Here is a 12,038-nt window from a genome sequence, read left to right on the forward strand (position 1 = left end):
ATGACATGGCCAGTGACATCACTGATGACATCCCAGATGACATCTCAAATAAAATCATTGTCACTCAAATGACAGGGGGTCCCCTCCCCAGGCCATCTTTTTTATTTAAGAAAATGGAGTGGGGCCACTGGCCCCCCTCCTGGGCCACTCCTGGCCCCGGGGACCTCATCCCCAAGGGCCGGCCATTTGCATTGGGGACTGTGGGGGGAGGTCCAATACACCCACGTTCATGCCGGCTCCCCGCTTCCTGCAGGAGCCGGCATTGCTTATGAGCAAGGGGAGCTGCTGACATGCAGCTCCTCCTGCTCAAAAGCAATCCTGCTTTGCTTTATTGAAGTAAGAGCAGGTTTTCCTGCTCTCGCTTTAATGAAGCAGAGTTTGCTATGGCAGGGCGGGAGATGTGCTCACGTCCTGCCATAGCAAACAGCAATGCCCAAGGGGTGGCACCTCGGGACATTGCAGGAGCCGGCCCTGGTAGGTGGCGGTTCCCAGGACCATCAAGGGCTCTTGGAGGGAGGCCGTGCATGGAAGAAGGTGCTGAGTTTGTTGCAGAGGTCTTGTGAGGGAGGAATGTCAGTAGACTCGCTGGTGGGTTGGGCGAGCTCCATGAAGAGTCCTTTACTGTTTTCCTCATATTGAGTTGGTGGTGGGTGTTGGTGGTGGCTCTGAAGTTGTTGTGGGCTTCTGTGGATTTAGAGTTTCTCCAGGCCTTTTCGAGGCACCGGCATGTGCGTCTGGACTCTTGAAGTTCAGTTGTAAACCATCTGGCTTTCTTGGCGTGGGTGTTGTTCTTTTTGAGGGGGGCTATGGTGTTAGCGCTGTTTGAGCTCCATCTGTGAGTTGGGGCTGTGGTGTTTGGGTCATCGTCTTTTGCGGTGGTTGGGATAGAGCTGCAGAGTGAGGAGGTGAGCTGGTCATCAGTGATTTTGGTCCAGTTTCTTTTTGGGAGCAGGTGCTGGTGTCTGTGGATGGTGGATGTTCTGAAGGTGAAGTGGATGCATCGATGGTCTGCCCACGGGAGTTCGGTGGTGTGGCTGAAAGTGATGGAGTTTCTTTTTGTGTAGAGGGGGTCAAGGGTGTGTCCTGCCGAGTGCGTGGGTTCGGTCATGATCTGGCAGAGTCCAATGTTGTGGAGGTTGTCCAGGAGGGATGTTGTGTTGTCAAGGTGGAAGTTGAGGTCTCCCAGCAGGGTCTAGATAGTGGATGCGATGGCTTGCGGGGAGATGATGTCCGTGATGGAGTTGAGAGTTCCTCAGAGGGTGGTGGTATGGTTCGGCTGTACCTTGAAGTGTAGGTGTTCCATCAGGTCTGTGGGCTCGTTGAGGAGTGTGCTCAGGCGGATTTGTGGACAATGGCGATTCCTTCTCCAGGGCGGGCCTTCCTGGTGATCTTGTATCCATGGGGAATGGTGATAGCAATGCCCGGTCCCGAGGTGGTGTTGGTTTAAGTTTCGGTGAAGAATGCTATGTCCGGGGTGGTGCTGTTGAGGAGGTCCCAGATTTCGGTGGCGTGTTTGTGGAATGATCGGGCGTTGAAGAGGATGCATTGCAGGGTCTTCGGTTCTTGTGACGAGTTGTGCTGGGTCCGTGTTCCTGGCGGTGCTGCAGGTGTGCCGGCAGCGGTGACAGCTGAAGGGTCCGTGGGGGTCGGTTGATGATGCTAGCTTGCAGTTGTTATTGCAGCCTGGGTTGAGTGCGTGGAGTGCCACTGGGTTGTAGCGTTGGTGGTGTGGCGGTCCAGGGTTCCTGGCGCTGGTCGCTGTCGGTTCGCAGACGGGCGCAGTGGCCGCCATTAATTAGCGGTCGGGGAGGGCTGGACAGCTGGGAGGCAGGAGTGGGGAGGAGAACTGGCTCGTGCTGAGGGGACCCACGGGGGCAGCAGCATCGAGCAAAAAGGGGGAAAGCAAGCAATAAGAAAGAAGAAAAATTTAAAGAGTACAAGGGTGAAAAAAGAAAAGAAAAAGATATAAAGAGTAAAAGCGTGAGAAGAATAAAGGGTGAGGGAGCAGAAAGCAGAAGAGTGCTATAAAGAGTGAAAAGGTGAAATGGCTAAAGGGTGAAAACAGAGCAGAATGGGGCAGAAGCGGAGCAAGAGAAAGGAGTCAGAGGTCCACTGGACCACCAGGGTTGAGGCGCAGGTATAACCTGCAGGTGGAGGTGGGCCTAGAACACCAACACTACTGGAGTGCAGGGGCTCAGGCAAGCCCTCACTTAAGGGTGGAGCTGCCAGGGTGGGAGATCATTTTCAATGACAATGAGCCAGTGGTCTTGCTCACCTGTCCCCGCAGCGGGCGCCATTAAGTAGGGGTCGGGGAGGACTGGACTTCAGTGATTGTATAAGGGATTAAGTATGTGTTAGTATCTATGAATACGTGAGGTGGTGTGCGTATAATTGTATTGGTGAGTAAATGAGAGTGTGATTGATTCTTTGCAAGACTGACTAGATGTGTGTGTAACTATGAATGAGTGGCGGTGTGTGAGTGTCTGTATAGGTGTAAGAGTACAAATGATAGTGCTAAATTGATAAGTGACTGCATGTATGAGTGACTGTATAGGTGAATGAGTGGATGTGTGTGTAAACCTAGGAACCAGTGAGTGGGATGTAGTAACTGGTATTGGTGTGTCTATTGTTTAGGAAATGGTAATCTGTATTTTAGAGTGGGTCTATCAAAGGTTATATTAGGGCGTGAGGAGGTGCATCAGATTATCACGTGGAATATGTCATCAGTGATGTCATCAGTGATATCACTGACCATGTCATGAGTGATGCAATATGTAATGTCATCAGCAGTGCATTGCAGGGACACAAGTTATAGCTAACTCAACTTACTATCACGGCTAAAGTTCTCTGTTTTTGTACCCGTGAAATGTTCAACTAAATACAATGTCCCTGAAACCGATGGTTTTTTAGTGAATTTCAAAGGTTTTATAAAAGCTAATTTCTAACTATTACCACCCTGAAACCTATGGTTGTTTCAGTGAATTTCAAAGGTTTTTTAAATGTTACTTTTAAACTATGCCTACATAGGTAGGACATATGCAGAAAGAGGGAGGGAGAAAGGTGCAGAAAGAAGCAAGAGAAATGGCGAAAGAGGCAACAGAAGTCCATAAAGAGGAAGAAAGGTGCCGAAAGAAGCAAGAGATATGGAGAAAGAATCAACAGAGGGGCAGAAAGAGGCCTTGTTGCAAAGTCTTCCTGTGCCCCCAACATTTTGCTGACTGGTACTGGTAGTAACTGAGTCTGACTAACCAGGCCCAGGGCCAGTGCTATGCTAAAATACACTTAGAATACAGTGAAAACAACTACATACACTTGGGTACACTATGGGTTGGGGTACTCCTGTGATTGGCATGACCTCCCCTGTAAGGCCCTAGTACATAATATTGCCGGGGCATTAAAACTACCTCTAAGTCAGCGGTGCAGAAAGATGCTTCTTTAACTAGTAGTCCCATTTGCAGAGTGGTAGAGAAAGGGTGCTGGGCCTCTGACCAGCGCTCAGGAAATCTGCTGTGTAGGACTTACAGAAGGTACCAGGAGGGATTCTTGGCCCCCAAAGTCCCTCAGGAGTAAAGTGGGCTTCATCCCTCATCCCGTAGTCTTACAGGAGGTGCGTTTGTAGAGTAGTGGGAAAAGGGGGCATGGACTGCTATGAGAACTTAGCAATGCTGCTGTGTGGGACTTACTGGGGGTAATATGAGGGGTAGTTGGCCCCCAAGGTTGTCCTTGGGGACCAACTACCCATCCTATTACCTTCACTAAGTTCAACACTGTGAGATTGCTAAGAGGTCTTCGGAGGCCACACACCCCCTTTCTCCGCCACTCTGTAATCGCACCTCCTGGCACAGTACTGGTTGGGGGATGAAGTCCACTTTACTCCTAAAGGACCTTGGGGGCCAAGAAACTCTCCTGGTACCTCCTGTAAGTCCTATGCAGTGGAATTCCCGAGCACTGGAAACATATGGAGAGGAATATTGCTGTTCAGCAGGAAATGGTTTAGTCCAAAGCTCTGTTTTTAATATAAAATCAGGTCCTTCGGTGATCATTTCACTGAAAATACAAGATGTGAAAAAAATATTATGGTCTACAGGTGCTTGTATTCCTACGGACTGGAATCTAGAGAACGCTAAAGTTATTTTGGTATTTTACTGACTTCAGCTGGTCGTTTTCTATCAAGAAAGTTAAATAGAGGCAGTTGCCAGAATTGTTTTTTAAAAGTCTCCCAGCAGAAAGCAATTCTGGTATTTTACTGACCTCTGCTGGTCGTTTTCTGTCAAGACAGTTAAACAGAGGCAGTTGAACAGAAAAAAGTCCCTAAGTGGAGGCAGACAAGTCCTAGGTCTGATCTCCAGAGCCCACAAAGTACATACAAATATAAGTATATAATAATCATATACTAAAGTATATAAAAGAGGTCTTGAATGCTCGACCTAAAAAGTATTTGTAATTTAATAGGTCTCGCAATTGAAAGAGTTAGAGCTATTGGCGTTGTAAATGTAAATGTTTTTTACTAATATTTCTGGAGTGGACAAACAATTAATTAATTAATAATAAATTACTTCCCACAATTAATATTATATAATCTCAATGACCTAAATATTAATAAATACAAAATAATCATCAATTTATTATACTTAAATTACTTCCCAGCCTGTTCCCCTTTAAACCCACAACCCGCCACGGAACAAAAAAAAACAAATTTAATTAAAATAAAATTGATAACCTCTAAAAATTTAACATATATATTAAAAAACATAGACAATTCTTATACAAAAATAATACATCTCATACATTTAAAATATATAATAAAATACATAACGCTATTTAAGAAATCGATATTTTAACCCGTTGCGTGCGCCCGTCGGCCAACGGCCGTCGCGAGCACTACCTCGGTAGTGCTGTGCAAATCCGTTGGACGACGCGGCCCCGCCCATGCAATAGAACGCCCGTATCTTGGCATATTTTGCACCACGGTCAATGAGTTAAACAACTATATTTTTGCAAATTATAATATTGGCTTGTATATTTTTAAAAACAATATTTGTTACCTTAAAATCGATATTCTTGAGCACGATATTTTTGCTGTCGATATTTCTGACTCACAATATAGAGGACTCATTAGTTCTGTAGTTCGACATTTCCAAACCGATATTCAGTCTGCACACCACAAGGAGACAGCAATATTCTATCCATCTCTGCAGGCAGATCTATGAATGCTTGGCAATATTCTACCCGTTTCTGTAGACAGATCTGTGGGTGCTTGGCAATGTTCTACACATGTCTGTAGGCAGGTCTGCGGATGCTTTGCAACATTCTACCCTTGTCTGTAGACAGATCTACTGATGCTTGGCAACATTCTTCTTGTGTCTGTAGACAGATCTATGGCTGCTTGGCAATATTCTGCTCATGTCTGTAGACAGATCCACTGATGCTTGGCAATATTCTACCTGCGTCTATAGACAGATCTACGGATGCTTGGCATATTCTACTTATGGTTGTAGACAGATCTACTGATCCTTGGTAATATTCTACAGGTGTCTGTTGACAGATCTGTGGGTGCTTGACCTGTTGAAGACGGTTTAACGTCTCAAACCACATCAAATATATACGGAGCAGGGTGAAAACACAACAAATGTATATTTGGTGGCCCTACTGTTAGTAAGGGAAGCAGACATTAGGGCACAAGGGACAGAGTAACCTTAGGACCATGGGTCAGGAGGGGTACTTGGACTTGAGTAACCATAAGAGACAAGGGAGAGATTGGCATCGTTGCATATTTATCAGTGTGCCATACAGGACCATAGCACAGGCCAGCTAAGAACACATGGGAGAGGGAATTTGTATTCTACATGGCAAGAGGGGGGGTTCTACAGGACACATGTGGCTGGATGTTCACTGAGTCAGTGAGACAGGGTTCTATTCGGGTTCCAGAATCCTAATAACTCCATCTCCTTTTAGGCACTCACTCATGGACTGTGTTATAGTAGCAGCCTTCAGTCTGTGGAGCCCTGGTCTCTGTGGGGGTTTATGATGTTTTACTGGTTGGGTGCAGATGTCAAATCAAGTGTGATACAGATTCCAATTTGTCCCTACAGAGTCTTCAACAACAGGAGCAAAGTTTGGTATCCCTCAGCCAGCCGCCTCTTAGGTAAGCAATTGGTGCAAACAGAACTTCATGAATTTTGTGTGAATCTCTTGAGACGATCAGCCCAATATGGCTGGAGCCCTAGTACTGTTTCCAATAAAAAATGTTCTTGATTAGATTGTCTGAATCTTCCCAGGTTTTCTTGAAAAGAGCCATATTTGCTTGAATCTTTATCCAACCTTCTAAATTCATTGTGTTACAGATTGCTTCAACAATTCAGCTCTCCTCAATTGGTTTACAACACTGCTTACATTTTTTGCCCAGTGACATGTTTGAACCATGAAGTTCCCAGTAATTCCTGCCCATAATGAGTTTGTCCCAGCCTATGGCAGCAGTAGATGAATTGCATATCCAAAGTAGGCAAGATGGTACAGATCTAGCTCAACTTGGGCTGGGGCTCACCCGCTGTCCTGTGTGCAGTTAATGGTAAAAATCCACCTTAGCAGTATAGCCATGTGTTTCACTATGTTGCTGTGTTTATTGATAGTCACCACCAGGCCACTGCCTTTATTTTATTCAAACATGTTCCAATAAGGGTTTCTGTGACGGGGCGGATCAGACGACTGAGGGGTCCGAAGAACTACAGGACTGGTGGTCCGCCATCCCCCTCTCACCCACCTCTGTACCCTCTATACAGCAATCCCCTCCTGATGACGAATGGATACAGGACGGATGACCCCCTTGGTGGCAGGATGACGAAACAACACACCGCTCCTTTAACCTGACTCCTCCTCGATGTGACGTCATCGCCCAGGACCCGTCAAGAACAAGCGGAACCAGGAAGTCAGCGGACGACGTTTCTCTGGAGGTGGAAGGAGTGGAAGGCGAGAGAGCGGAGTGGAGAGCAGTGAGACCGGAGGAAGAAGACGAAGCGAAGGAGAGGTGTGCGGAACGGAGGAGTATTGACGGCGAGCCAGGAGGCCAACGTCCCTACAAGTCGCCCGCTACGTTCCCGCGGGAGGAGCGTGGCTCGACCAGGTACGGGGGAAGGTAGCGGGTTGGGTGGGAAGACGCAACCCTCCCGCTTAGCAAAACACCCCACCATATGTGTACAGATTTCCTTCTATATAGTGTAAATACTCCGTCCTCCCGAGCATGAGCACCAATCCTCTCCTCACTAGAAACCCCGGAGCACCGGAGCACTCGGTTTCCCTCACTCCCGGTCCCTGGTGAAAAGCAAGAGGACGTTTGTCCTAAATCTCGGTTTCTGTTCTTTTCTTTTGGGGCAACAACACCTCCGGAGCCACCTGGGTCGATAAGGCTTGGTGAAGATACCGCAAGAGCCTGGAGCCCCGATGTCAGACCAGGATGGACCCTGCCGCATTTGCCAGGGAGAGACTGACCAGCAGAAAGTGACAAGTGTTTATAAAAATAAAGCCATTGCTTAAGCATACGACTACAGCCTCTGCGTCAGTTCCTTCTGCCCCACTTGCCCCGCAACAGTTTCGCACAAGATGACTATCTCATCTGGACCCTGGGGCCACTGGATGTGCTGGTCTCCCATGTCGACGAGAAAATTTGTAATTCCTACATGAGCTTCCCCGACAGCTTCGTGACTGCCCGAGCCTCCCTCAGTTCAGGAAGCTTCTAAAAACCCTTTTTTTCGGAGGGATCTTGCTTTGGCTATAGTATACCGTACTTAGCGCGGCGATACCCCTTACGGGGTGATTTGGGCACTATATAAATTACACATCCTTCCCTATTCCAGCAGTCCTAGATTGGCAATTAATTAATTGGCCACTGAGCAAAGAGAAAGAGGAAAGAGTTGGATAGCAGAAAATATCTAATACTAAAATGGAGCTGATGACTGACACATGAAGAGACTGTTGGAAGGTACTACTGAGCAGTCGGCTCCAAAAACACAGCCCATGATACAGCCTGTAAGAAACAGGAGTATTAGTTGAGGTTGGTAAGTACCCTCTCAAGTACTAATCACAATCTTTGTCAGGGTGATGCACCAAAGTTACCCAATAAACCTAAGCTCAACCCCCTGATAGCTCTGGTAGAAAGTAGATAGGCTAAACTTAGAGCAATGTGTAAAGTATTTATGCAGTATAAAAACAGTAATAAAGTTGAAAGGCAAAACAATAAAAATCTGAAACTGAATTAGAGAAATAGAGTTAGGTTCTAACTTTTTGCTATTTTTGTTGAACTCTCTTCAGCTCTTTTTCTGTAGCTGCTTTAAAATGTTAATATGGGAAATAAATGTTTTGAGACTTTCCCCCCCCCCCCCTGCCCTTGCTCAACGGATCACCCCTAAACTTTCCATTGAAGGGCAGAGGTGGATGACCTTTTTTGGAACAAAAGATATACTCTTTGTATGGAAACTCTGACCTAACTATAACTACATAATGACAACGGCTACTGTGATATATATTCACTGAAAAAACCACAGGTTTCAGGGACGTTATAGTCAGTTGGACATTTTACTCGTACAAAACCAGAGAAATTTGGCGTTGTAGTTAGTTCAGCTAACTATAACTCGCACTCCCTCAATGCACTGCTGATGCTATCACATATTACTTCATTCATGACATGGCCAGTGACATCACTGATGACATCCCTCATTACATCTCAAATAACATCATTGTCACTCAAATGACAGGGGCCCCCCTCCCCAGGCCATCTTTTTTATTTAAGAAAAGGGAGGGGGGCCACTGGCCCCCCTCCTGAGCCACTCCTGGCCTCCGGGGACTCCATTCCCCGGGGCCGGCCATTTGCATTGGGGACTGTGGGGGAGGGGAGTGGGAGCTCCAATGTACCCACGTTCCTGCCGGCTCCTTGCCTCTTGTAGGAACCGGCATTGCTTATGAGCAAGGGGAGCTGCTGACATGCAGCTCCTCTTGCTGAAAAGCAATCCTGCTTTGCTTCATTGAAGTAAGAGCAGGTTTTCCTGCTCTCGCTTCAATGAAGCAGAGTTTGCTATGGCAGGGCGGGAGATGTGCTCATGCCCTGCCATAGCAAACAGCAATGTCCCATGTAGGTGGCAGTCCCCGGGTCCATCAAGGGCTCTTGGAGGGAGGCAGTGCATGGAAAAAGGTGCTGAGGTTTGTTGCAGAGGTCCTTTGAGGGAGGAATGTCAGTAGACTCGCTGGTGAGTTGGGGGAGTTCCATGATGATGCTGAAGAGTCCTTTACTGTTTTCCTCATATTTCAGATGAGTTGGTGGTGGGTCTGAAGTTGTTGTGGGCTTCTGTGGATTTAGAGTTTCTCCAGGCCTTTTTGTGGCACCAGCATTTGCGTCTGGACTCTTGAAGTTTGGTTGTAAACCATCGGGCTTTCTTGGCTTGTGTGTTGTTGTTCTTCTTGAGGGGGGCTATGGTGTTAGTGCTGTCGGAGCTCCATCTGTGAGTTGGGGCTGTGGTGTTTGGGTCATTGTCTTCCGCGGTAGTTGGTGTAGAGCTGCCGAGTGAGGAGGTGAGCTGGTCATCAGTGATTTTGGTCCAGTTTCTTTGTGGGGGCAGGTTCTGGTGTCTGTGGATGGTGGGTGTTCTGAAGGTGAAGTGGATGCATCGATGGTCTGTCCATGGGAGTTCGGTGGTGTGGCTGAAAGTGATGGAGTTTCTTTTTGTGAAGAGGGGGTCAAGGGTGTGTCCTGCTGAGTGTGTGGGTTCGGTTATGATCTGGCAGAGTCCAATGTTGTGGAGGTTGTCCAGGAGGGATTTTGTGTTGGGGTCTAGTTGGTTGGTTGTTGAGGTGGAAGTTGAGCTCCCCCAGCAATGTGTAGTTAGTGGATGCGATGGTTTGCGGGGAGATGTTGTCCGTTCATGGAGTTGGTGAAAGTTCCACAGGGTCTGGGGGGGGCTCAGTAGATGAGAGTTCCTCAGAGGGTGGTGGTAGGGCTCTGCTGTACCTAGTAGTGGAGGTGTTCCATCAGGTCTGTGGGCTCGTTGGGGAGTGTGCTCAGGCGGATGGTGGATTTGTGGACGATGGCGATTCCTCCTCCAGGGCGGGTGGGGCGGTCCTTCCGGGAGATCTTATATCCATGTGGAATGGTGATGGCAATGCCCGGTCACGATGTGGTGTTGGTTCAGATTTCGGTGAAGAATGCTATGTCCGGGGTGTTGTTGTTGAGGAGGTCCCAGATTTTGGTGGTATATTTGTGGAGTGATCGGACGTTGAGGAGGATGCATTGCAGGGTCCTTGGTTCTTGTGGGCGAGTTGTGTTGGGTCCTTGTTCCTGGCGGTGCTGCAGGTGTGCTGGCAGTGGTGACAGCTGTGGGTTGATGATGCTAGGTTGCAGTTCTTATTGCAGCCTGGGTTGTAGCGTTGGTGGTGTGGCGGTCCAGGGTTCCTGGTGTTGGTCGCTGTCGGTTTGCAGACGGGCGCAGTGGCCACCATTAATTAGGGGATAGGGAGGGCAGGACAGCTGGGAAGCAGGAGTGGGGAGGGGAACTGGCTCGTGCTGGTCGTGCTGGGGGGGGCCGCGGGGCAGCAGCGTCGGGCAAAACGGGGGAAAGCAAGCAATACGAAAGAAGAAAAATGTAAAGAGTAAAAGGGTGAAAAAAGAAAAAGATATAAAGAGTAATAGGGTGAGAAGAATAAAGGGTGAGGGAGCAGAGAGCAGAGAGCAGAAGAGTGCTATAAAGAGTGAAAAGGTGAAAAGGCTGAAGGGTGAAAACGGAGCAGAAAGGGGCAGAAGCGGAGCAAGAGAAAGGATTCAGAGGTCTACTGGACCACCAGGGATGAGGCGCAGGTATAACCTGCAGGTGGAGTTGGGCTTAGAACACCAACACTACGGGAGTGCAGGGGCTCAGACGAGGCCTCACTTAAGGGTGGAGCTGCCAGGGTGGGAGATCAGTTTCAATGACAATGAGTCAGTGGTCTTGCACCCCTGTCCCCGCAGCGGCCGCCATTAAGTTGAAGTTGAAGTTGGGGGGATTTATAAAGCGCTCGTACACCAACAAGGTTTCATGGCGCTAATCAGACCGGCAACAGAACAGGACGACAATTTAGACCTCAAAAGCTTTAGTAAAAAGCCAGGTCTTCAGATCTTTATGAAACTCCATGTAAGAATGGGAAGACCGGAGATAGTCAGGAAGGGAGTTCCAAAATCTAGGGGCCTGGAAAGAAAAGCTCAGCCCCCCCATGTTTTTTCCTGACAAACCGAGGAACAACCAAAAGGTTCTTAGAGGAGGAACGTACATTTCTGAAAGGGATGTAGGTTCTAAGCTTAGATGCTTCATAAAGAGGAGCTAAACCCGCTAGTGATTTAAAAATAAGACACCCTAATTTAAATAAACTTCGATGGGTGACCGGTAACCAGTGCAGTTGCTTTAAAAGTGGAAGAGCATGATGGTATCTAGACCGACTATAAATCAGTCTAGCTGCTTGATTCTGAATGAGCTGTAATCGGCGTAGTTCACAGGCAGGGATACCGATATAGAGGGAATTAGCATAATCAACCCGAGAGATTACAAGAGCAAGGAGAATGAATTTAAGAGCATCAATGGTGAAGAACCGGGCAACCTTTCGAATGGTACGGAGACACAGAAAACAGGATGAGACGACCATGCTAATCTGAGTGTGCATAGAAAGTGTCGTCACTGATTTTTATGCCCAGACTCTTCACTGATTTCATGGGAGAGGGAGCAGGGCCAAGAGAGGGGGGCCAAAAATTAGAAGACCAGGGATTGGATGAGCCTCCGAGTAGGACCAATTCCGTCTTATCAGGATTTGGTTTGAGGTGGTTAGAGCTCATCCAGTCCTGAATAAAAGTCATAGTGTTCTCAAAACGGGAAATAGAATCAGGAGAAGCAGAAAACGTAAAAATACGTTGAAGGTCATCAGCGTAATTAAACACTGTGACCTTCCGTTGACGTAAAGCAAAGATAAGAGGAAAAATATAAATATTAAAGAAAAGGGGAGAAAGGGCAGAACCTTGAGGAACATCACAG

The 12,038-nt window shown here is 47.6% G+C and overlaps 1 protein-coding gene across 1 annotated transcript in view; it reads left to right on the forward strand.

The window, feature by feature from the left end:
* Nucleotides 1-12,038, forward strand: part of LOC147725638 (uncharacterized) — a 261,971-nt gene that overhangs the window by 20,992 nt on the left and 228,941 nt on the right. The window contains exon 2 of the mRNA XM_086964327.1: nt 6,093-6,145. The gene's annotated coding sequence lies outside the window, so the exon portion shown is untranslated. The remainder of the gene's footprint in view (nt 1-6,092; nt 6,146-12,038) is intronic.

Source organism: Lissotriton vulgaris, chromosome 3_2 (assembly GCF_964263255.1).
Source record: "Lissotriton vulgaris chromosome 3_2, aLisVul1.2, whole genome shotgun sequence".
Lineage (NCBI taxonomy): Eukaryota > Metazoa > Chordata > Amphibia > Caudata > Salamandridae > Lissotriton > Lissotriton vulgaris.